We start from the raw sequence: 23,526 nt of genomic DNA on the forward strand, positions 1-23,526 counted from the left end.
CCTCAAATATTTTACAAACATTTTGCGAAAAATCGAAATGACAGTTTGTTTGTTACAAAAAAAAAAATAAAAACCTATAAGAAGCAGTACTTAAACTTGGTAAAAATTCATTTCGACTTAAATATCTTTTCAAAAATTGAAAATATTGGCTTAGAAACGGATCTAATAGTACGTTTCCACCAAAAAATAATCCGAGTTTTAAGGCAAATGATTTAAAATAAATCATGAGGTGTTTCCACCAAAGAAAAGGAGATTATAATTTGACGTTGTCATAACAACCAATCGTAATTAGTTTTATTTTATTCTTGTACCTATGTATGTATTTATTATTTTTGTATACTTACATTTTATTTCGTTTTTGATTTCTTTCGTTTTCGTTTTTGAGTTGTTTATTGTTTTCAATTTGAATCATACGGTGAGGCAGATAGTTTTTGTTGACATCTTTCAATAAACAAAATTGGCATTTAAATGGGTCGGTTCAACAATTATTCTCCGAAACAAAAGTTTGTTTGATTTGACAAACTAATGTTTCCAAGTAGATTTCAATGAGTTTTATTTTAAATCTTTATTTGTGGAGATTAAAATTTCTATTGTAAATCTGTGAGATTTCAAGGAGATTTGTGACAAATCTAGCTAAATCTCGGTTTAGTGCCCGGTTGAAACGTAGTATTAATCTTATAGAAAATATTGTTTTCGACATTCAGTCAAATTGTTAATGTCCCACTGTCAGTTTTTTCATAAAAATTTAAATGTACAAACAAAATAGTACGCGAAATTGATACAAATTAATGTTCGATTCTCGATATCTGGTGAAGAAATTAAGGTATTGTATTGTTATAATAATTTCATTCTGTTCTTAATTTTCTACGAAAAATCCAATCTGACTTTGTTCAATAAAGGATGGTTAAATGTCAATGGCCAATGTTGAATGTGCACCACACCTAAACGTACATTTTTGTTCTGCATTTTATTTGACATTTCCCAATTTTAGACTAAAGCATCTTGCACATGAGCTACGAACTGCGAACTATGGATGTTCGCATATTTTGACTTCCTTTCACATGAGCTTTATTTCTATTCGCAGACAGCGAAAGGGTATAATTACCCTTTTCAAAAAAGAAAACAAAATTTTGAGGTTAAGTTGAGCGCGAACAATTTATTCGTTGCAGTGTGGATGGTATGTGGAACCCGAATAGAGTTTGACAGTTCGTAGCAACCACACTGCAACTCGTTACTATCAAATTGTTTTTTGCAAAATTGTCTTGTCTTAGAGAACAAAATGCAAATTTTATTATCTTAACATATGTAAGTGTCAATAAATGTTTCTATAATTTAAACGTGTTTTTGTTTGAAATTGACTTTTTGAAATGTGTAAAATAACGTTTGTTTGTCCATTCGTTCATTCGTTGTTCGCTCTCATGTAAGCAAGACCCTTAAGTTAATTTGAACAATGACAAAATACATAATCGAGCAACGCATTGAACTTATTCAGACTTATTGTGAAAATGGGCATTACAATAAAAACGCTTATCGTGCTTATTGTGATTTTATGAATATTGCTGCTATTCGCGATATTGTGGCTGAAGATGCGACCACCTCAACTCGTCGTGGTGTCCAACAATTGCACCTTTCACGCTCGTCGTTGATAAGCATTATGCATAAGAACTTGCATTTACACGCTTACAATGTGCAACTGACCCCGGAACTAAAGGCTTTTGACCGGTACAAGTGTGATCAATGTTCAGAATGTTGGCAAGAAGTGGTAACAGTGGATGATACATTTTCGAAGTAAATCATCTTCAGTGATGAGGCACATTTTCGCCTCATTGGATTCGCCAATAAGCAAAATTACCGCATTGATTGATTGTCGAAAAATCAGTGCACCTAAAAAGTGACTATTCGGTGTGGTTTATGCTCTGGCGAAATTTTTTTCCAAATTTTGGCCAGCCAAGCAGTTATTGCCAGAAATTCAATGGCCATGTGACGTGGTGGCCATGTCAATTGATCCCCAAGAACATGTGATTTGACATCGTCGGGCTTCTTTCTTTGGCATTAAGGTGTACGTTCAAAAGCTAATGGATGAGATAATTCGGCACATTAACGTCATAGAACCTCAATTATGCCTCAGCTCAGAGTCATCGAAAAATTGGACCATCGGATGGAGGTGTGCAGCCGATATTTTGAACTATACCAATATTATCATAATACAAAAAAAATACAATAATTTATTAAGTAATTTGTGTTTTATTTAAAATCAACGTCGATCATTAAAATTTAACCACCCATTAATCACATATGCAAATACAAATTTCTCATATTTACATTCGATTTCTCAATTATTCTCTTTCGCAAAACTCAAAAAGGAAGAAAAGAAATATGAAGCTATTCTGTCTTCTAGGTGAGAGTACCTCTCTAGCACAATCAGCACGCCTGAGAAAAAATTAGCAAAAATCTAAACTGGCCCAATATATCCAAAAATGTCATTGCCAGATATTGTCATATGACATTTAGAACTGTCATCTATTTTTGTTTAAAAATATTACTATTTTTAGTAGTTTTGTTATGTCGTTTGTCATGGTCATAATAGATACCAAAATAGGGTCCTCATTTGTCATTAGTGGACTTCATTCTTCTTTGACTTATTTTATTTTAATTAAGTGTAATTAAGGTCTCCAATAAGAGATTTCATTTTCAGCAGCCAGGTGTTTGTTAACTCTTGTAGAAGCAATGGGTCATCGAAATCTGGTTATTTTACGCCTTTTAATTTTTTTTTGAAGCCACATGAATGATAAGGTCTATGCCAAGGCTCCACAATCGCTTCAAGATATAGAACTTGAATTTATTGAGACTATAAGAATGCAAATTTGCGAAAGAAAAATTACATGTAAAGAATAAAGTGACGCAGCCGTTATAATTTTCCATTCTAAATGACATTTTTTCATCTTTAAACTTCAATTGATTTTTTAATTCATTTTTAATAATATTAAAATGAAACTTCTTATTAGAAAAGCCTGTATATACGAGTAAAACAAACCAACTCAATATATTTAGCTATTTTAAGTCAAACTGTTTAGAACTACACTAGAACTTTAATAGTCGTCGTATATCTTGACATTTGACATTTATGTATATTTGTTGTCTTAAATGTCAATTTGAATACCATTCCTTAAATGCTAAGAACTTTCAATCAATCTATTGGCACACCCAATGTCATTCAAAGCATTTTATTCATAGTATATCTTATTCATGTTTATGGTTTGTATATGTACCGGAAATGTCTGCGTGTCGTATTTTAAATGTTGCCATACTTTAAACGGGTTATAGCCAACAACCATTTGAAAAACTAAAATTACAACATACCCATCCGTGTCATCTTCCTGCACAACTCTGCATAACTGCGTCAAATTTAATCAAATTATATGGGTAATTAAATTCATATACCTTACCTACCTAGAGCTCAGCGCAGCGGTAAGATACTGTTGATGATGGTTTATAAGTTTTCTTATCACGCAATGCAAACAGCAGTTATTTACATTGACAAATTGACAGACACAGTATATGAACGCATTCAACTACAAATTTTATATTTACACAGAGGTTGAGAGAATGTCAACTCAAGCGAATGTAAAGAGTGCATTAACCAAACCATTATATGGGTCTATTACAATGACAACAGTGTTTCCTTTGTTTCTATATACATGAGATAAAAGGCTAATCAATAAAACTTAAGAAAAGTTGTTGTTCTTTAAGGACATTAACTTTAACAATATTTGTATGCAGATTTCTTGAGACTTCCCACATAAATGTTATTGACAAATTGTAAGCGACGTCAATCAATAAACAAATATTTTCCTTTTTTCGTTTAGATCCAATAAATTTGTTTTTTGAACCCATGTAATGCTTACGTTAATTGAGTATTTAGTTAAAAATGTATGTTTCAAAGAATGACTCTATTAAAATATGAATGCAAATTTGATCCAAAAGTGATTCCATGGAACATCTTTTTAATTATACCAACCTAAAATGTCATGTGGGTAGCGTTCATACTCGTATAATATATTTCAAGTTGTTTATTTGGATTAAACGTCAAAGTGTGATAAAATATTTTTAAATGTCACCTTGTACTCAAAATCAAACAAACATTTAATATTAATTGAAATTTCGATGTGTCATTAACATTTGCGGTAAAATTGTATGTTTTTAAAGGCATTTAATAGGAACACACAAAATAAAAAGAAACAGATGCAAATGTTAATGCAATTTGCAATCAAATGAAGATACTTGACATAGTTGCTTAAAATTCAGGTTTCTTTTTCTCGTTTTCTATTAAAAAAAAAAACTAATATTTTTGGGTACGAAATATGGTGTTGGTTTTTGCATACAATAATTTTCAATTATTTTTATAAGCTAGACTGTCCGTTGAGTTTCTAAAAATGTAGGTATAAAACAATGTGTAGGGTTTTTCATTACATGACTGTCGATATTGAAACGGAGTAAACCAAGTTGTATATAAGATATCAATCAGTTTTTTTTGTAATTATTTGAGAGCCCTATCAATGACATTATGTGTAAAATATAATCTCGCTAGATGGCGCTCTTACGAAAGGTCCAGTTTTCGATGACTTTGGAGTTTGGCGCATAAATCAGGCTGAATTTGATTGTGTTGTCTTTGAGGTCTGCGGTGGTAGACCCGAGCCTTAAGAAAGTCCTGCAAGAAAAAGTCTAAAAGTCAAATCACACGATCCTGGTGAGCAATTCACGGATTTTGTTGCACACTTTCAACTTCAGCTTATTTTTTAACTCAATACAAAACAAAAAGTCAGCAGGTGCCGATGGTAGATCCAACGACATTTTGCACTGACTAATGCATAAGCTGTGCATTGAAAGACTGTCCTCTCCCGAAAAAGAGAGAGGACAACTCCAACCGGCAAATTTTCTGTCGATAAGCCTTTTTTCGATCATCAGCAAAGTTTTCGAGAAGTCCTCAATAGGACTCTGACTAAGTGGGCTGCGGATTTCAAAATAGTTCCGGTTCAAAGTCTAAACTTCTCATATCCAATGATATAAATCAAAAACCAATCACCGGGACTGTTTTGGTTGATTTGGAAAAGATCTATCGCACCGTATGCTTAAAGAGTATTTATCTAAAACTGAGCAGACTTAGCATAAGCAAACCATTGTTGTATACCTATGCTTTATGATATGCTTAACGGTAGAAATTTTGTTGTAAAAAGTAGCAATGTAACTTCTACCACAAAATTCTAAATTAAAAATGACCTATAACAGGGAGAACTATCTATCGTCTACCTAGGCTTTGCTGTAAACGCAGAAAACAACACTAGCGCTGAGATCAAACGAAGAATAACTCTTGCTAACTGTTGTTTCTTTGGGCTAAGAAAGCAATTAAGTGGAAAAGTCCTCTCTCAAAAGACCAAAGTGTCGCTATATAAGAACCTTATCATCCCCATCCTGCTATACGATGCAGAAGCATGGACTATGACAAAAGCGAATGAAAGCACCTTGGGTTGTTTCGAGAGAAAAGTTCTTCGTGTGATCTATGGACCCGTCTGCATCGAAGGGGAGTGGAGGCGAAGATGGAACGACAAGCTGTACGGGCTGTACAACGAAGTACACTTAGCCAGAAGGATAAAAGTCCAACGACTCCGGCCCTAAAAGTCTTCGAATCGACAGTACAGTAGAGGAAGACCGCGAATCAAGTGGCGCGCATAAGTAGAAAGTGACCTCACCCAACTTGGAGCGTGAAACTGGAGACATCTAGTTAGGGACCGAGATAGATGGAGAACTTTGTTGGGTGAGGCCCTAAGATCACACAGGACTGTAGCTCCACCTTAAGTAAGTAAGTAAGTAAGTTCAAGCGGTGAGTTCACTAATTTTCTTCAGCATTTATACCAGCGATCTGATAGGTAGTCTAACCAAGGCAATTGGCGTACGCCGACGATCTAATTGCGTACGGAAAGCCCCAAAAGTTGAGGTTATTAGAATTCTCTTGCAGAGTGATTTCGTCAAGATTCAGCGAAATTGCAACGAAAGGAAACTGAAAAAAACGTCCAGAAGCCGAAAACAAATCTGTTTCGGTCTCCGTTGGCTTGGGTCCAAAGGATACGTGCAAGAATTGGTGCAAGATGGTCATCGTTGAGCTATTAACGAGCAAAAGTGTTGTGAAATACGTCGGTATCTGGTTGGACTAGTATTTATATTTCGGCAGACATAAAAATGCTGCTCTGACCAGGGCCAGAAGAGGCTTTAGTCTGACGAAACGACTGTTTTACAGCAGTCGGCTTGACCCCATAGTAAAGGTAATTTGCTATATGACCATCATACGGCCGATGATCTTGTATGGTTGTTCTTTGAAGTTGAACGTTACATTTTTCTAGATGGATCGGCTGTACCGCTTGCATTGAACAGCCGAATTTTCGTACTATTCCTACGAGGTCCTATGCAATGGGTTCGGAATCAACAGTATTCACAATATCGTGATAAAACTCGTTTGAGGTCACATTGCGAGAGCTATGTCTTCATAAAACAATTTATTTTTTGGGGCGTTTTATCCGAACAAGGAGTGTTTTGAAAGTGCACGTTTGAGCAGCTTCATTCCACCAGAGGTATTTCTTTTTTTAGATAAATGCGGTCTGATACCTGATAGATTGACAGTTTCGCTAATCTGCAACGTTAGACAAAGAACAATGGATATGCAATTTCTTTACAATAAGGACGCCATGGCACAAGACGGAACAGACCTTCTTCAGTTCAGTAGGGCTGTGTGCGATCGAATTAATAGGGTGAAAAGGGTTAACCAGTTTGGGGTTGAAATAACTATTTAATAGTTTAAAGGTTTGGTTTAAGCCCATTAGGCATAGTGACGAAAAAAAACAAATGTAAAGAAGAAAATTGAAGAAAATGAATCTTAGAAACATAACTTAGTAAATTTTGACAGAAAGTAAAAGAATCAATATTGCCAACATGATCTGTCAAAATCAACCGGAACCTATGGGAAACTCATTGGAAAGTCTAAAACTTCATCAATAGATCTTAAAGATGAAAGTCATTATTATTAAGTATTATAGTATTTAACTTAGAGTGTCTAAATGGGGCCTTTAAGTTAGTCGCAATTTATGGTTAATTGAACAAAAATAATATTGTAAGAATTGTAATGAATTGCATTTTTTTCAGCCCTATTCTGCTATTCATCGGGGCGAATTTTTCTTGAATTTTCACTAATCGCTATTCTGCTATTCATTCGAAGTGAATCTGTGTATGTCGGTAACGTCGGTAATACTGCGCTGTATTCTTAAATTCACGTGAACGCATTTATTCTATACAATTCAGATCCGAATTTTCCATTGATGTCTGGTTTGTTAATTCTTGTTAGGAAAGTGTTGGTAAAAACTAATTTATTGCTTAATTTAGAATATTATTTTCTAAATAAAAGATTAGTATCAAACGACACACATGGAACAATTTGCAACAATAATTTCTGTAATGAAATAAAATACAGATATTGGAAAATATAATGCAAAACAACAAACCCTAAGACCTCCGAGAAATTTGTAATAGCCCAAAAGACAGGCTGAACCTCCTAGGACCACCAATGAACGACGTGGCTGAGTTTTTTTTTCCTTTCTAACATTTCTCTGAATCTCTCTGTTTGATGATTCTCTTATTCCTCTGTTTAAAATTGGAATAAAAAGTCTAATACTGTCCATTTTCAAAAATTGGACAAATTAAACAATTGGATTGATTAAACTTAATTTTTGTATATGAATCAAAACAATTTATCCAACATTCTCAAGATTGTCACATGAACAGCTGTTTACGTGAATATCAAATTGGCTTAAGATAATGTAGTTCACCCGATGGATAGCAGAATGCAAAGCCAGTGTGAAAGGGAATCGAACTGGTGAATCGATTATATACGTTCCACGTGAATAGCAGAATAGGGCTGTATTTCATTTTCCTGCTCTGTCAATCCATCTCAGAAAATTCTCAGAAATCTTAGAAACAAAACCTGCCCAATGAAAAGAAGATATTTTGACAGAAAGTAAAAGAAACAATATGGCCAACAATATGAACATGAGCTGTCAAAATCACCCCGAACCTATGGGAAAGCCTTCAAATTGAAAAGTTAAAAGTTTTGTCAAATACATTTATTAAACCTTAAACTGCGTCTTAACATCATTTAATCCGCAGAATTCGTTGAATCAAAAATGTTTAGACATTTAACCAAACATATAATTTATACATAAAACACAATGAGCTATGTATATATCATTCCAAAGCAGTAAAACAGAGTATGTAGGCGAACAATCAAAATTTCGCTCTTCTTCAAAACGGAAAATGCGAACCTTAAAATTTACAAAACAAATGTCTTACTCCTGGCATACTCTTAAGATTAACTCTAATAAATAAAATCCGTTGAAAAAAAGTTCCCCGGTTCTGTTCACTTAATAAAACTTTCGTGTTAATCTGATTGGAAATTCTTCACAGAACTTCACCTAAATATTTTATATCATGTGAATTCTTTAATTCTTCAATTTTTCAATTATTATTCTTAGATCACGTGACCACCATAAAATTCGAAGACAAAAATTCTACTAACAATTTAATCGCTAAATTGATCTTATCAGAACTTATCAAATAATAATTAATTCAAGTGCAACTTGCAACACCAAATGGCCAAGTGTTTTAATAAATACTTGAAGAGCAATAAGTCAACATACAATAAATGAGTTTGTTATTTCCTTGTTTTCTTAGAAATATTTATGTACACATAATAAATTGTTATTATTGCCATTTATCGCATTATCAATTTGGCACTTTCATATCAAATGAAAATAACACAAACCGTTAAATCAATCAATTTTTTTTAATTCGTTGAACTGTCACATGATAAATAAACTTTTATATGGGCAATTTATGTGGATAACAATAAAGTCAAAAAATGTTATCAAAATGTTTTAAACTAATACATTATATTCATATTAATGTTGCATTTATTGGGGTCATCAAATGTTTTAACACAAACAAATTATTTTAAGCCAATTGCGGGATGGCTAAATTATCAAAGCATAAATTATTCAAAAATAAAAATGAGAATATTTAAATTTACATGTGCAAATGCGTCTGTGAAGAAAGAAATTGTCATGCTATAGACTTGATGTACAACACATACACAGCTATGGTCAAAATAATAGGAACATTTCTTGATTAAACTTTGACAGTTTTTTTTTAACTTAAATAAAACAAACACATCGTGAGAAAGCTAATTTTACTTACGGTTAATATGTTGTTAAATTATTCAACTAAGAATTGTTTATAGATTTAAAATTAAGCTGGTCAAAATAATAGAAACACTTGAAGAAACATACCACTCCATCATAGCCTTTTCTTGTCAAAATTAAAAATTTTAGTAAGATTTGTAACCTCGGAGTTACTGGTTTTGAAAATATTTCTATTAGTGCAACGACCATGAACTAAAACACATCTTAAAGTCATATCAGCACAGCTTAAAAGACATGTAAGTGATATGGTGAAAATAGACCAAAGTTCTGCAAGAATCCAGCAGGCTGGATATAAAATATAATCTATTTACCAACAAAGTTCACATATAACATATTTAAGGTTTAAACCAAAGGTTTAGTTTTTTACTAAGTAAATAAATACAGATCCATTGTGATACCCGTGATAATTGCTACTCAAGCTAATAAGAAAAACCTATGTGTTCAGTTAGTCAAGCCATTTAGGGGCTTTGACGAAGTTCAGAATGTTAGCACCTGGCGTACTAGAGAGTTCTTATAAATCCCCGAAGAAATAGTTGCCAACCAGTTTCTTCCTTTGATGGGAGAGTGCGGGACAGTGACACAGAAAGTGCGGAGTGTCTTCATCCACCTCCTCGTCACCGCATTCTCGGCATAGATCATCTGAACTGATTCTTATCTTTTTCATATGATAACCTAACAGATTATGTCCGGTGATTATGCTTACAAGAGATCGAAGTGATCCCTTGTGTAGCTGCATAATTCGTTCCGTTCTTTGTTTCTTAAAACAGGGCCAGATCTTTCTTGTAGTGCCGCAGGTGTCAAGAAGGTTCCAACTTTCATCGGTCTTGATAGTTATTCTTTTTTTAGATTTCCTTGTTTAACAACAGGTAGGGGTGTTAACTAGCTGAGCTTGGCTTACGTCAAGCATTGACCCTAATCTTGCTAATTCATCGGCTTATAGTCTGTTGTAGTACTATGACCCATAACTTTATGAAGGATTTGGGCATGTCCTATGGAACTGTTTATCAAGACTTTAGTTTGACTAAGTCTCAGGGCTCTTTTGGCCGCACATTCTTGAACATTTAGGTCTAGGTGAATTAGATTGAGTATAACTACCACCATACCAAATTACCATAGGTTAGTATTGGTCTAATTATTGCCGAATACATCCATCTGATAATTTTAGGGTTTGGTATCCAGGTTTTCCCGAAAATACTATTGCAGGAGTAAAAGGCAATCGATGCCTTTTTGAGTCTATCTTTGGTTTTCAGGCCCAGGTTTATTTTTTATCTAAGATCACACCGAGATTCTTTGCGTGATCAAAGATTTTAAGAGGACAGCCTTCACTTGTATTTTGCGCCTGTTAGTAAACAGCACTAGTTCTGTTTTAGCTGGATTGACTGTCAGCCCAAAGTTCCTAGTCCATTTGCTTAAGAACAAGAGGTAGTATTCGGTTTGTTCACTGATAGTGGGTAGGAACTTGCCAGTCGCTAGTAATGCAAGATCATCAGCATAAGCTTTACTCTACTTGATTTCAATTTAGAGAGAATCCAAAGTAGCGGTGAGAGAACTCCACCCTGAGGTGTATCCCTGGATGTGGTTACTCTCACTCTTTCTTCCACTAGCTCAGAGTTAATTTGTCTCTTTCTGAGCATACGGATATTCCACTGTGTTATTGCCTTTTCGACTTTGTGGTCGTCCAAGGCTTGCTTCACTGTTTCGTTTTTCACGTTATTTAAGGCTCCCTCAATATCTAAGAACGTTGCAAGGGTGTATTCCTTGTCATTCAGTGATTTTTCTATGACGCTGACAACACTGTGCAATGCTGTTTCAACGCTTTTTCCTTTAATGTAGGAATATTGAAATTCCGATATACAGTCCAGTTTCAGGGTGCTTCGAATGTTTATATCCATTAGCCTTTCAAAATTTTTCAAAATAAACGATGTAAGACTAATGGGTTTATAGTCTTTGGCCTCTGTATGGCTAGGTTTACCAGCCTTAGGGATGAAAACTACCTTTATCTAACGCCGCGATAAGGGAACATACCCCCATTTAAGGCTATTATTGAAAATGCTAGATAGGTGTGGGATGATAAGGTTTATGCTCTTCTGAAGCATCATAGGGAAGCTTCCGTCTAGAACAGGGGATTTGTACGGGGAAAAGGAGTAAATGGCCCATTTTATCCTTTCTTCCGTTATAATATCCGATGGTACTAGGGTTTCTGTATGAGACTCTGTTTCTGGACTGCGTATATCAGCTACGCAGCCAGGAAAATGAGTAATCACAAGAAACTCAATCGTTTCGCCACGGGATTCAGTCCAGCTGCTTGTAGGTTTTTTGAGAGATCCTAGAGTGACTGAATCCTTGATCAGAATTTTCCTGAGTCTTGCTGATACATTTGTACTTTCTATTTCGTCGCAGAAGGCCATTCATGAGCTACGTTTTGTTCGTTGTGTTTCGACCTTAAAAATTCGTTGACTGCTCTCATAATGTTCCCAATCATCCTCTTTCCTAATTCTTTTGATTGATGTGACAGCTTTTTTCTAAGGCGTGATTCAGAAAAAAACGGGACCTAGAAATCGGTCTCTACTAATGGCAAAACATGAAGTGCTTACAATGAGTCCTTCTTGACTTTATGTTGACTTTTCTGTTTTAGCTTAAATTATATGGTATTAAAAGGGGTCTGGCACACACATTCAGAATAATCTTGTTTCCCTTTGGGAACACAAAAAGGCTTTTATTTGTCACTTAAAATGTTGGTCTTTTTTTTGTGTACAAATTAAGCATTTATTGGATAATTAATATTTTAACTACATAATTGAAGTTACATATTTATTTTATTCATTGCTATTCTTAATTCATATATGTTTGTTAAAAGACTTATTCAGACCCCAAAAACTAAAGTTAACACATAATCGATGTTCGAATGATTGTTCAGATTGTCCCTATATTAATGTCCCTAGTATTGTTTGAAGATCTTTTCAGTTGAAACGATTTCTAATAGTTAATAGTTTGTTTCTACATCTCTGACTACAGTCCGGGACGGACTTGGGCCACACGCAACTGCCTAGGTCTCCAGTTTCACACGCCAAGTTGGTTGAGGTCCTCTCTGGTGTTCCTCTACTGCGCCGTTTCTCGGGATTGGATTCGAAGACCTAGACTTAGGCCTTTAAATTTCCCAAAAGAAAAAAAATCACAAGATGATAAATCGGCTGACCTTGGTGGTCAGGTAATCTCTCTTCGTAAAGAAAGAATATGCCCTGGAAACATCTCTCTCAAAATGGTTAGTTAACGCCGTGAATTGTGTGCTGTGGCTCCATCTTGTTGGAACCAGACTTCTTTGTTGTTCCTAGTAAACTGGTTTAAGTTATGGAAGGTCTCAATCATATGACAGGAGCGATTCGCATTAACTGTAACTTATTGCCCATTTTCTTCGAAAAAATACGGACGTAACACACCAAATTCAGCAGCTCTGCGAGTTTCAATATCTCTCTCACTTAATTCTTGTGCGATCATCATTTTGTAGGGATGCATGTGCAAAATTCGACTTACACTCCTATCAGATAATCCAAGGGCAGCTGTATTTTAAAGAGCTGAACGACTCGGAGATTGCTGGATAGACGCACTTGCACATGCAGAATGCGCAGAACCCATTACTAAACTTGAATTGTTTTTCTATCCGCAACAGGATCATGTCGTCCAAATTGAAATCGAATGCGAAATGCTCGCTGAGTAGTAATCGCAGAACCACTATTACGAATATTTTCTTCTACGACAAATGCGCGATGCTCACCGAGCCATGCCATTACTATTACTAAAAACGGCACGTAGACCTCTATCTATCTATATCCGGAATACCATTTTATCTATAAATAGCTTAAAATACAAACGTCTAAAAATACGGGAGGTTTTTTTGCGCGAACCCTGTATAACAGGAGTGGTTTTTCTCAAATTCTCATTGCTACAAATTTAATTAATAAAAATCGAGTGTCTGAAGAATGCGGTAGCCTGCACATCTGCTATGTACATGTTCAAACTCAGGAAGTCGTATGCGACCAATATCAAGTGGTTTCCCAAAAATCTAAAAACGCCAAAAACGCGTTTTCGGCAACCTCTGTAGGAGAAATGCGGGCACCTAAACGTCCGTCGAAACCATATTTGAGATCAGCCAATCGTAGGCGTCAAGATGCAATGCATTTGATGTGGTTCTTCGGGGAAGTTGTAGTTTCGATGCACTTTTTCTCAAAAACGCGGCTGACGAAATTTTCTGTTATCAACTTTGCTTAGACAACCTGCAAGTTTATTATCAACTGCTTTCCTTTCACGCCAAAAATTTGCCCTCTGCTCTTAGACTAAATATTATTCAAAATCACAAATTAAGAAACATTTCCAAATATGTATTTACCATACAAATTAAATAGTTAAATTGTAGATTTGTTGCCTTCGGAAAGTGCTCATCTGTTTCTATTATTTTGGCCATGGATGTAAGTGTACGATACGTCAAAATGATCAAATGTCACTTCGTTATCCAAAAAGATCAATTGTCAAATTAAAACTGTTTTCAATTTGCATGTATTTCTGTTTTTTGGTGCATGATAACGTTGCCGTTGTGGCTTTTGTGACACGAGGAATTATGGGGATACATATGTGGTATGACAATTCGATACGTACATAAAATCATTATGACATTATAAACATATTTTGTAGACATCTTTTCTTAAATGATTGTATTACATTTACGACCACAAGATGTGATAATACAATACCATTGTCGATATACAAAATGAACAAATGTAAGTGTTACCCACTGGTCAAGTTGTGTCTTATTCATCGGTAACAATTACATAACATACGATTTTATACAATTTTTGCATCTTAAGAAATAAGACTTGCAAACGAAATTTAATGGCATAAAAGCTATGTAACTATAAAAGAAAACTAAAGCTTAAAAGTATATTAAACAACGCGGAGTACATTAATCGAAACATTCTTCCTTAGGCAGAGCTACATAATGATGTAAGATAATGTAAAGTGTGCTCAACACAATAAAATCTATTATAGCTCCACATCTTTCAATAACAAATCAGGAAGTTGATTTATTTAAATTATGTTTCATGTAACAACTCAATTATTGTGGATGCGTGATCAATCAAATGTTATGCAAGTCCCTTAATAGATGTAAATAAATAGTTTCGAAATGTTTACAACTAGAATGACAAGAACCGCCATACGGGCGCCAGTTAATAAAATTCGGTGTTAAATTTAAAGTGTTTAGGGTTCAAATAGAACATGAAAACATTTATTGCAACAAAAAATTAGTTAGGATAAATGTGTCAATTTGAGTAAAAGTCATTAACCTATTGAAAGATGGTGCAATTATTACAAATATGGCATTCGTTAAGAAATTTCAAACTAAAGATTTTAATTAAACGTGCCATCATGCAGTGAAGTCGAAAAAAGTGGGTCCCCAATTCAGTCAATCTGTCAATTAAATCGATTGAGTTCAAACTTCGAAACTAACGTTTTAAGCTGATTGGCGTTAGGCGTATTTTTAATTTTTTTTTTAAGATCAAAGATAACAGCAATTCCCATTAAAATTTCTTAAAAATGAAACGTTAGATTTTCATTAATTTTTTTCTAAAATTTTGTTTCTTAACTTGACTTCTCTCAATATAATAAAATGGACGAGTGGGTCGCAAAGAGTCTGTCTAAAGTACCTATATAAGATTTGAAAATATACTTGTTAAATAAGTTTGTCCTCAGAGATATAAATGCCATTTGACTTGTCAAAAAAAAACGCGCGATTTATCCCAAGACACAACTTATCCTAGGGCATTTCATCCCGGAAATGAAAAATACTTGTAAGCATACTCATACGAAAACAATTGTTTGTGTATTCAACTTGTTCGTTCAAAGCTTTTTCCTTTGGATAGGTTTATTTTAGTTTACTATTAGTAGAACCAGGATGGAAAGTAAATTATCTGAAGATAAGAAAGAGGAAGAACATGTATGTTTGAATTGTAAAGCGATCGCCTATTGGTTGTGTAGTTAGGTAGGTGTCTAAAACGGATAAAGAATTGTTAATTTATGCAGACACATAGATACATAAAAACATGTATATGATAATAATGAAGGAATGTTGGTTCCTACTACAATCCAATTACATTCCTTCTTTCCTACAAGTTTTCAGCGCAAACATGGAGTTTCTTAAACTTCTACTAAGAATTTATTCTTTTATATAGGCTAAGGTAGGTAAAATATGTGTGAAACAACCTTATTCGTAAAGAATTATATTTTAAAATCATATACAAAGGTAGCAGGATATATTATATTCTTTAATTCGATGCAGCAGTGGCGCTAAATAAATCAAAAAACCCTTGATTTAAATTTTTTTTTGAAAATCGTTACAGCTGTTTTTTTTTTTAATTTATTTTGTATGTATACAATTTTTCAATTTCGTTCTAAAAATATTTCTGCTATGCAGTTGTTGAGTGATTGTAAATATATGCTCAACATTTGAATTTAAAATTTAAAAATTTTAGCCCGTTTATAAGATTTAGAATTTTGAAAAAAATCAATATTATTTTAAAAATCCAAACAATAAAAAATTGCACTTTTATAATCAAATATTGTTGAGGCAATATAAGAGCTTATCCAAAAAAATATTGAAATCAGTTCATATGTAAGTTGCTGAGAAAATCAAAAAACAAAATACCGGTTCTATGAGCGGTACCTTTCCTGAGCAATACAAAAGTACGTTTTTTTTTATTAAAAGAAGCCAAGTTAAGAAATAAAATTTTAGAAATTTTTGTTTGTTTTTGTTTTGTTTTTGAGAAAATTCGAATTTTCGTTTTTTTGACTAAGAAAATTGTATGGGAGCCACTGTTAGTTTTGATCTTTTAAAAAAATGAAAAAAAAACTCCTAACGCGATTTTGCTCAAAACCTTAACTTCTAAGTTTGAACTCAATCGACCCAATGGTTTAGGCTTTAGGAGCTAGGACAGACAGACAAACAGACCGGACGGAATCGCGGGACCCAATTTTTTCGACTTCTCTATCATCGTAATATCATGTTTGATTAAAACTCGAGTTCGAAATTTTGCACGAATGCAAAACTTGGCATATAGTTCCTATATGTGGCAAGTAAAACTGTTTTTGTAACCTTTATTTTGTTTTTAAGGTTTCTCAAGAACTAATGAACCGATTTCAATCATTTCTTTTTGGAATTATTGAAAAAAAGATTTTCAATATTCGATATCTCAAAAATGTGTTATCATTAGGTTACGATGAAAAATTGATAAATGAAGGTTTTTTGAGGAATGAAATGCTGGATACATTTTTGAGGACAGACTTATTTTATAGGTACATTTTTAATTTGTTAGCTTTTACCCGCGACTCCGTCTGCATTAGATAGTTTTTTTGGATAGTTGTATGAAAAAACCTGAGCATTACTTTTTTGTACGTATGTATGTTTGAATTGTGCCGAGATGGGATGAGGCCACACTAAGTGTGATTGTCATAGGTTAGGTTAGGTTAGGTTAATACATTTTAAGAAAAAGATAGGTTACTGCAATACATTTTTAGACGTTTTTTGTTTATCATTCCTTTGCCAAAACGTAAAGATTTTGTGGGTTTGAGATTCGTGAGCAAGTTTCATATAATTGTCGATGGGAAAAACTGTTTTTTTTTCCAAATTTACACATACAACTTTCAGCGTTTGCCCCTGAGCTTTATTTATTGTTATTGCAAATGCTGTTTTCAGAAGAAACTGCACACTTTTAAACTGAAACGGCAAATCGGTTGGAACTATCGGAATGCGGGGAGTTAAAACATTTTTTCATTCATTTTTATAAATCAAAAAAACTGAAAAAAAATTTGTCACCTCTAAAATTTTACGATTAAAATAAGATTTCATCTCCAAAACAATTTTGTGCAACGAAAAATAATGTTTTTGGCATCTGATAAAATTTTGAGAAAAATCCAATTGACAGTTTTTTTTTATAAAAAACAAAAATTAAAAAAAAAAACATTACTCAAAGTTCGTAAAAATTTAATATCGATCCAAATATCTTTTCAAAAACTTGAAATTAAGGCTTCAAACTTATTTTATCTTATAAGAAATATTATTTTCAACATTTTGAAAAATGTTGAGAAAAATCGAATTGACAGTATTTTAAAAAATATAAAAACCTAAAAAAAATTAATAAAAGTTTGTAAAAATTGATTTTCGACTCCAATATCTTTTCAAAACTTTGAGATATAGGCTTTAATTTACTTTTATCTTTCAAAAATTAGTGTTGTCAACATTCAGTAAAATTTTGAAAAAAATCGAATTGACAGTTTTTTTTACAAAAAATTAAAAACCGAAAAAAAAATAACAAAAATTGTTAAAAAATGATTTTCGACTCAAATATCTTTTCAAAACTTTCAGATAGTAACTTCTTACTAATTTTTACATATTAGAAATATTGTTTTCAACATTAGAATAAATATTGAAAAAAATAAAAACCTACAAAAAAAATGTATAAAAGTTGGTAAAAATTAATTTTCGACTCAAATATCTTTTCAAAAATTGTAGATATTGTCTTAAACTACTTTTATCTTTCAAAAAATTTTGTTGTTAACATTCAGTAAAATTTTGAAAAAAACGAATTGACAGTTTTTGTGCAAAAAATTAAAAACCTAAAAAAAAAATTAACAAAAGTTGTTAAAAATTGATTTTCGACTCAAATATCTTTTCAAAAATTTGAAATATTGGCTTCAAACTAATTTTATATTATAAGAAATATTGTTTTCAACATTCGATCAAATTTTGAAAAAAAATCGAATTGACAGTTTTCTTACAAAAAATAAAACTTTAAAAAAAACAATACTAAAACTAGGTAAAAATTTACTTTCGACTCAAATAGCTTTTCGAAAATTAAAAATATTGGCTTCAAACTTATTTTATTTCACAGAAAAATATTGTTTTCGATATTTAGTAATTTTTATATAAAAATCCAACAGTCAGTTTTTTTATAAAATATAAAATCTACAAAAAATAGTACGCAAATTTGGTAAAAATTGATACGAGTACATATAGACAAACTTTTAAGCAAGACAATTCGACAGACGGGATGGGAAGTTATTATTGTGGGTCGCATCCCATCCTCTTTTTTTATATAATATTCGAAAAATCATCATAAGTTGTTAGATTTTATATGTCTTACAAATATGTGAAAGAAACGCTAAACCATCTATGGTAAAACGGTTTTCAACAGAAAAATCAAAAACGGTTTGAAAGCAATTTTTGTTCTTGGATCCAATCTGTTATTTAAACAATTCTATTATATCAAGTTTTTAAAATATTTTAACAAAAATGAAAATAGTCTTGAAAACGAGTATGTATTTCTAAAACTTAAGAAAATAATTAAAATTTAAGTTTTTATTCGATATCGGCAAGTATTAAAGTATTTAGTTCAAGGTTTGCACAAAAGTTTACATAGAGTCAAATAAAGACTCATAAGCAGGGATAGGATTTTACTACTTTGCCTTTTTTATTCAAACGGAAGATGAAATAAACTTTCGACAAACATATTTCAAGTCCTGGTGATTGCAAATATATGTATTATATTTTGCCTTTTTTAGCCTTTTTATACCTTTTTATAATTGCCTTTTTTTGCCTTCCTTCGCCATTGTTGCTTTTTTCTGCCTTATTTTGCTTTTTCATTAAATTTTGTTAAAAAAATATTTAATACTTGGTTTAGCATTAAAAGAAATGCGAACATTTTCTCATTCCGTTGCGAATCTTTAGTTAAAAATCTTGTACAGTTTCAAGCACACATAAAAGATGGAAAATGTTCGAATTTATGAATGTATTAATGTTTATCTGCCCAAAAATGCTTGGTAATTCTTCCTCGCCTGCGTTAAATGCATAGGTACCTGCAGGCGTACATTAAACTAATTTTGGGTTTTAGTCGATCCGAAAAAACATATTTTCAAAGACCTGCAAAAAAAACAGGTATATTTGAGAATTCTGTACCTACATATTATTTAAGCTAACAATATTCTCATCAAGGAACATCAATTGGCGAAGTACTGTCAGTTTTGAAAGACGTTGAAGAAAATTTAAAAAAAAAGCAAAAGGGCTCATTGCAGAGGAAGTCTTGAAGAAGTTTACTGCCATTTTCAAGAGAAAAACAGGGGTAAAAACGATTGAGCAGATAAATTCTTTAATAAACGGCGGCGACGTAGATTCCAAACTTGAAGTGAATAATGTTGAAAGTTTTAGATGGGCTCCACTCGTTTAAGCTGAAGTTTGAAAGGTCATTTAGCTCCTTCAAAGCCCTTCTAATGAAGAACCGAAGAAAATTGCTACCTAAAAACTTTAAAAAACTCTTGGTAGTTCAATTCTACTATAATTGAATGTATTTTTGTTTATTTTCCTAGTATATTTTAATAAATGCCTTTTCTTTGCCATATTTAGGGTTTTGTTTTGCCAACAAAATCCTAACCCTGCTCATAAGTCATAAGCATAACTAATGAATAATTCCAAAAACTAAACAAGGTTCTAAAATGATTTAAATTGTATTTAGAAGATAATGGTATGTACATATGTACTTTGCAAAGTCATCATACAATTTATTGTTTAGAGATATTTTGAGTTTTGACTTAGCCTTAAAAACACCGTTTTGGTTAGAGTACGATAACTCAGGCGACAAAATTTAATGACGGTTTTGTATAGAACAGTTAAAAACAAGCATTTTTTACTATGGGGGTGTCTATCTCCCCCCCTTGGGGTAGGGGCAATTTAAAAAAATATGTACGTTAAATGGAAAACAATTATTACAAAATCACGGTTATACTTACAATTCAGTACTATACATTTTTTAAAGCCAACAATTTTGCTTGTTTTTAAATCAAGTGAAAACTATGTACAGTTTTTGAACAATAAAAACTGTTTTATACTCAAAATTTGAACAAACAAAAGTTAAAAATAGTGTTTAAAGTGTAATTTTTCAAAACCTTAAGATTATCTGCTATTATTTTTTCTAAAATTAATTGCTCTTATTTATTTTTAATCAAAAAGACTTGGCCTTGAGGGCTGACATTTCAGCGAAACTGCTGATGCCAATTTATCTTGCAAGTAGCTCTAGATCAAACCAATAATATTTTTTAACGTTAACTTTGAGCAATTTGATGTTCGCTGATACGTTACGTTCCAATTAATTTTATAATAATTTGTGTGTTTTGTTTCTTTATTTCATCACCTTGTTACTGCGTTATTTTGTAAGTGTATTTTATTTTTAATAATTATTTTTTTTAGATATAAGCCTTTTATTTGAATCAAAGTAGATTTAAAAAAACAGAAATTAAGACTGAATTTCTTACCTTTTAAATAACAAAAATAAATTCTTTGTATTATTACTACCTAATATTTTGTTGTTTTATTTTTTTTAATACTGACAAAACCTCCTTGCGAAGCTGTCAAATCCTCATTCAAGGAAGGAGGAATCGACATTTCGAAAGGCATTAGATAAAAGTTTGTAACTTTCGAAAACATATTTATAAGGACAAATTAATGATGGTTCTTTCTTGCTTAAATAACAGTTAAACTTATACAAAACTTTAAAATTTGAAATTATGCTTGCATCTCAAAATATTTAAAAAATACTGTTAACCTGTCAAATCCTCCAGACCTTACCCTATTACCGTTATTTTTTAAGTATTATTTTTCATTTTAAGCAACAGTTTTTTTAAATTGCCCCTCCTGCCTAAACGGTGGGAGAAAGACCCCCCTCTCATAGTAAAAATGCTTGTTTTTAACTGTTCTTAAAAAATTCGTTATAATATCTTGTCGCCTGAGTTATCGTACCCTTGCTTCCGTTTTTAATTGTTTTAAACATTTTTGAATACCTGATGTTATAAGAAAATTTGAAGACGAGATTCCAATTTAGGACACGTTAATCTTTTAAAAAATCATTTCCCGAAAAAAATACCTTGATTTGTGTAATAAGTCTCCTTACACATTTCTCAGAACATATTTTTTGTCTTAGTTTCCAAATATAAGCTTAAGTTATCACAAACTACCAATAAAACCTTAAATGGCGCCCAACTAAAAAAAAAATTATCGAACGAATTCGTTTGATTTGACTTAATTTTTATATTAAAAATACGTTTATAAAAGTGTATTGAGCAGACTTACCAGCTATATATAATAATAATAGTTATCCTTGACGTCGTGTCGTCGTCGGTCGGTCGTCAAACAGCTTAGCAAAGTCACAAAACTCAATGATCAATGATTTCACAAATACACACAATTATTGATTAGTTGTTCAATCTTCGAATATAATTGAACGAAATGCATACACTCTCTCTTCACTGCAATAAATTATATTATTAAATATCAATCATTGACAAACAAACTTTATCAAACAGAAAATGTTTATAATAAACTTTGTATAGTTAATTTGAAAAACAAAAAGACCAAATAAGCAAAACAAATAAGAAAAAGATAATCAGCTGCACAGATTGAAACGAGATAAAATCACACAAAACTTGCTAAGTTACTCGTTAATAATGGTAAACACAGGTAAGTAAATAATTTTGATACTGCAACTTTATCATTTTCACTTTTATAACCGACAATATCCAAGAAGCACACTCCAAAGGTGAATTATAATTCCGATCAAATTATTTGACACTCGATTAAGTCAGCTAACTAGTTTCTAGCTGTGGTATCTAGTAAAAGATTTTCAATTTAGTTAAAATGACAATTTGGAAGTCTTATTAAATTCCAATAAATAATCCGACGCGACAGATTTTTCAATTTTTTTCTAAATTTTTACTTCAAAAGCCTTTTTATTTTACTCGTATCATCGGCGAAAATGTGCTGACTGTCAGAAAAGAAAACCTGAATTCTAACTAACTATAAATTCGTGCCTTATTAAAAGATACAAATAGCTGTGCTGTTGTCGATGTCGAACAACGACAACAACTCCGACAGACAAAACAAAAGTTAGATTTAAAAAAAACCTGACCCGCCAATAAACAGCTATAGAGCTAGAGCACCAAAAGATCGAAAGGCTCTTTCTCTTAAAATGCAAAAAAAAAAAGAAGACCAAGACGAAACAAAAGAAAGAAGCACCAAAAAAGCACCACCGAGCACCGAAATGAAAACAAGAATACGTAAACGAGGCACGAAAATGATAGAACAACAACAAAATATATATCAACAAGAAAACCGGCCTAGCAGGCTCTGTCCTCTTTGAACTTCAAAAAGGAGAACATCAGCCTGATGACGACTTGAAGACACGAATGCACATCAAATTTTTTTTTAAAATAAACATAAAGTTAGGCACTTCGATCATATGAATTCTCTTTTTTTTTTAAATAAAATAAAAGATCACTTTAAGGGTTCAGACGAATTATTGTTAAAACCCTTTAAATAAACACCCTGTTCCTTCTACTGAAATAAAATGTGGACAAAACTCTGAAGGTATTTCCGTATCGTCATTAAATTATTAATTAAAAGTTCATAAAATATCTTTATCTTTTCTTTCTTTTATTAATATATGCAGGCAGGTACCTAGGTTTTTAAAAGTGATGTTTTATACTATAAGCGAGTATAGCCGGTGTTTTGTATAATTTTACGCGAATTTTAATTATTTGTGATTAAGCACGGGTCTTAGAAGAAGCGAATGTGCTAGCGCTCGATTCGAAAGACAAACGATGACTGGCAGGCAACTTGCTGGCTAAACGATAATTTTCAAACGAAAAACTCTACCAGCTACCACTGACAATGACAACAGTGCTGCTATGCTAGCAGCTAGCACTATAGCGACGACATCAGAGAGCCGTCAGCCTTGCCTTATGCCTTTTGCCTAGTGCCTGCCTGCCTAACTAACAGAACAGGAACAGCGGTTTGTTGACGTAAAACCAAAAACAAAAAGATTCGATTCAATATGTGCCCTACACCATCGCCAATCGCCATGCACTGCACAGCACATAGCCGTACCATCGCTCGCAGAGAAGTGGATAGTCGAGTGACTTCAGACGGAGAGATGACGAAGACTCAAAGACGATGTTTGGTGTAGGAGTGAACAGTGGAGCCAAATAGGGGTTTGTTTAAGTTTAATTATAGCTCTGTTATGTTTAAGTATTTCTTAAGCTGTCTCTAAAGTAGATCAAAAGCTGTAAAGATGCATATGTATGTACATCTTAACAAAGTGTTTTTCAATTTGCACGGGTAGATTTTGGCACCACGTGG

General features: G+C 32.6%; 1 protein-coding gene across 1 annotated transcript in view; it reads right to left on the reverse strand.

Moving 5' to 3' along the window:
• LOC129938556 (unconventional myosin IC) overlaps positions 1-22,997 on the reverse strand; it is a 116,707-nt gene extending 93,710 nt beyond the window's left edge. Inside the window, exons 1-2 of the mRNA XM_056046188.1 lie at positions 22,846-22,997; positions 21,463-21,638 (exon numbers count right to left, since the gene is read on the reverse strand). The gene's annotated coding sequence lies outside the window, so the exon portion shown is untranslated. The remainder of the gene's footprint in view (positions 1-21,462; positions 21,639-22,845) is intronic.
• Positions 22,998-23,526: the final 529 nt, after the last annotated feature.

Source organism: Eupeodes corollae, chromosome 1, assembly GCF_945859685.1.
Source record: "Eupeodes corollae chromosome 1, idEupCoro1.1, whole genome shotgun sequence".
Lineage (NCBI taxonomy): Eukaryota > Metazoa > Arthropoda > Insecta > Diptera > Syrphidae > Eupeodes > Eupeodes corollae.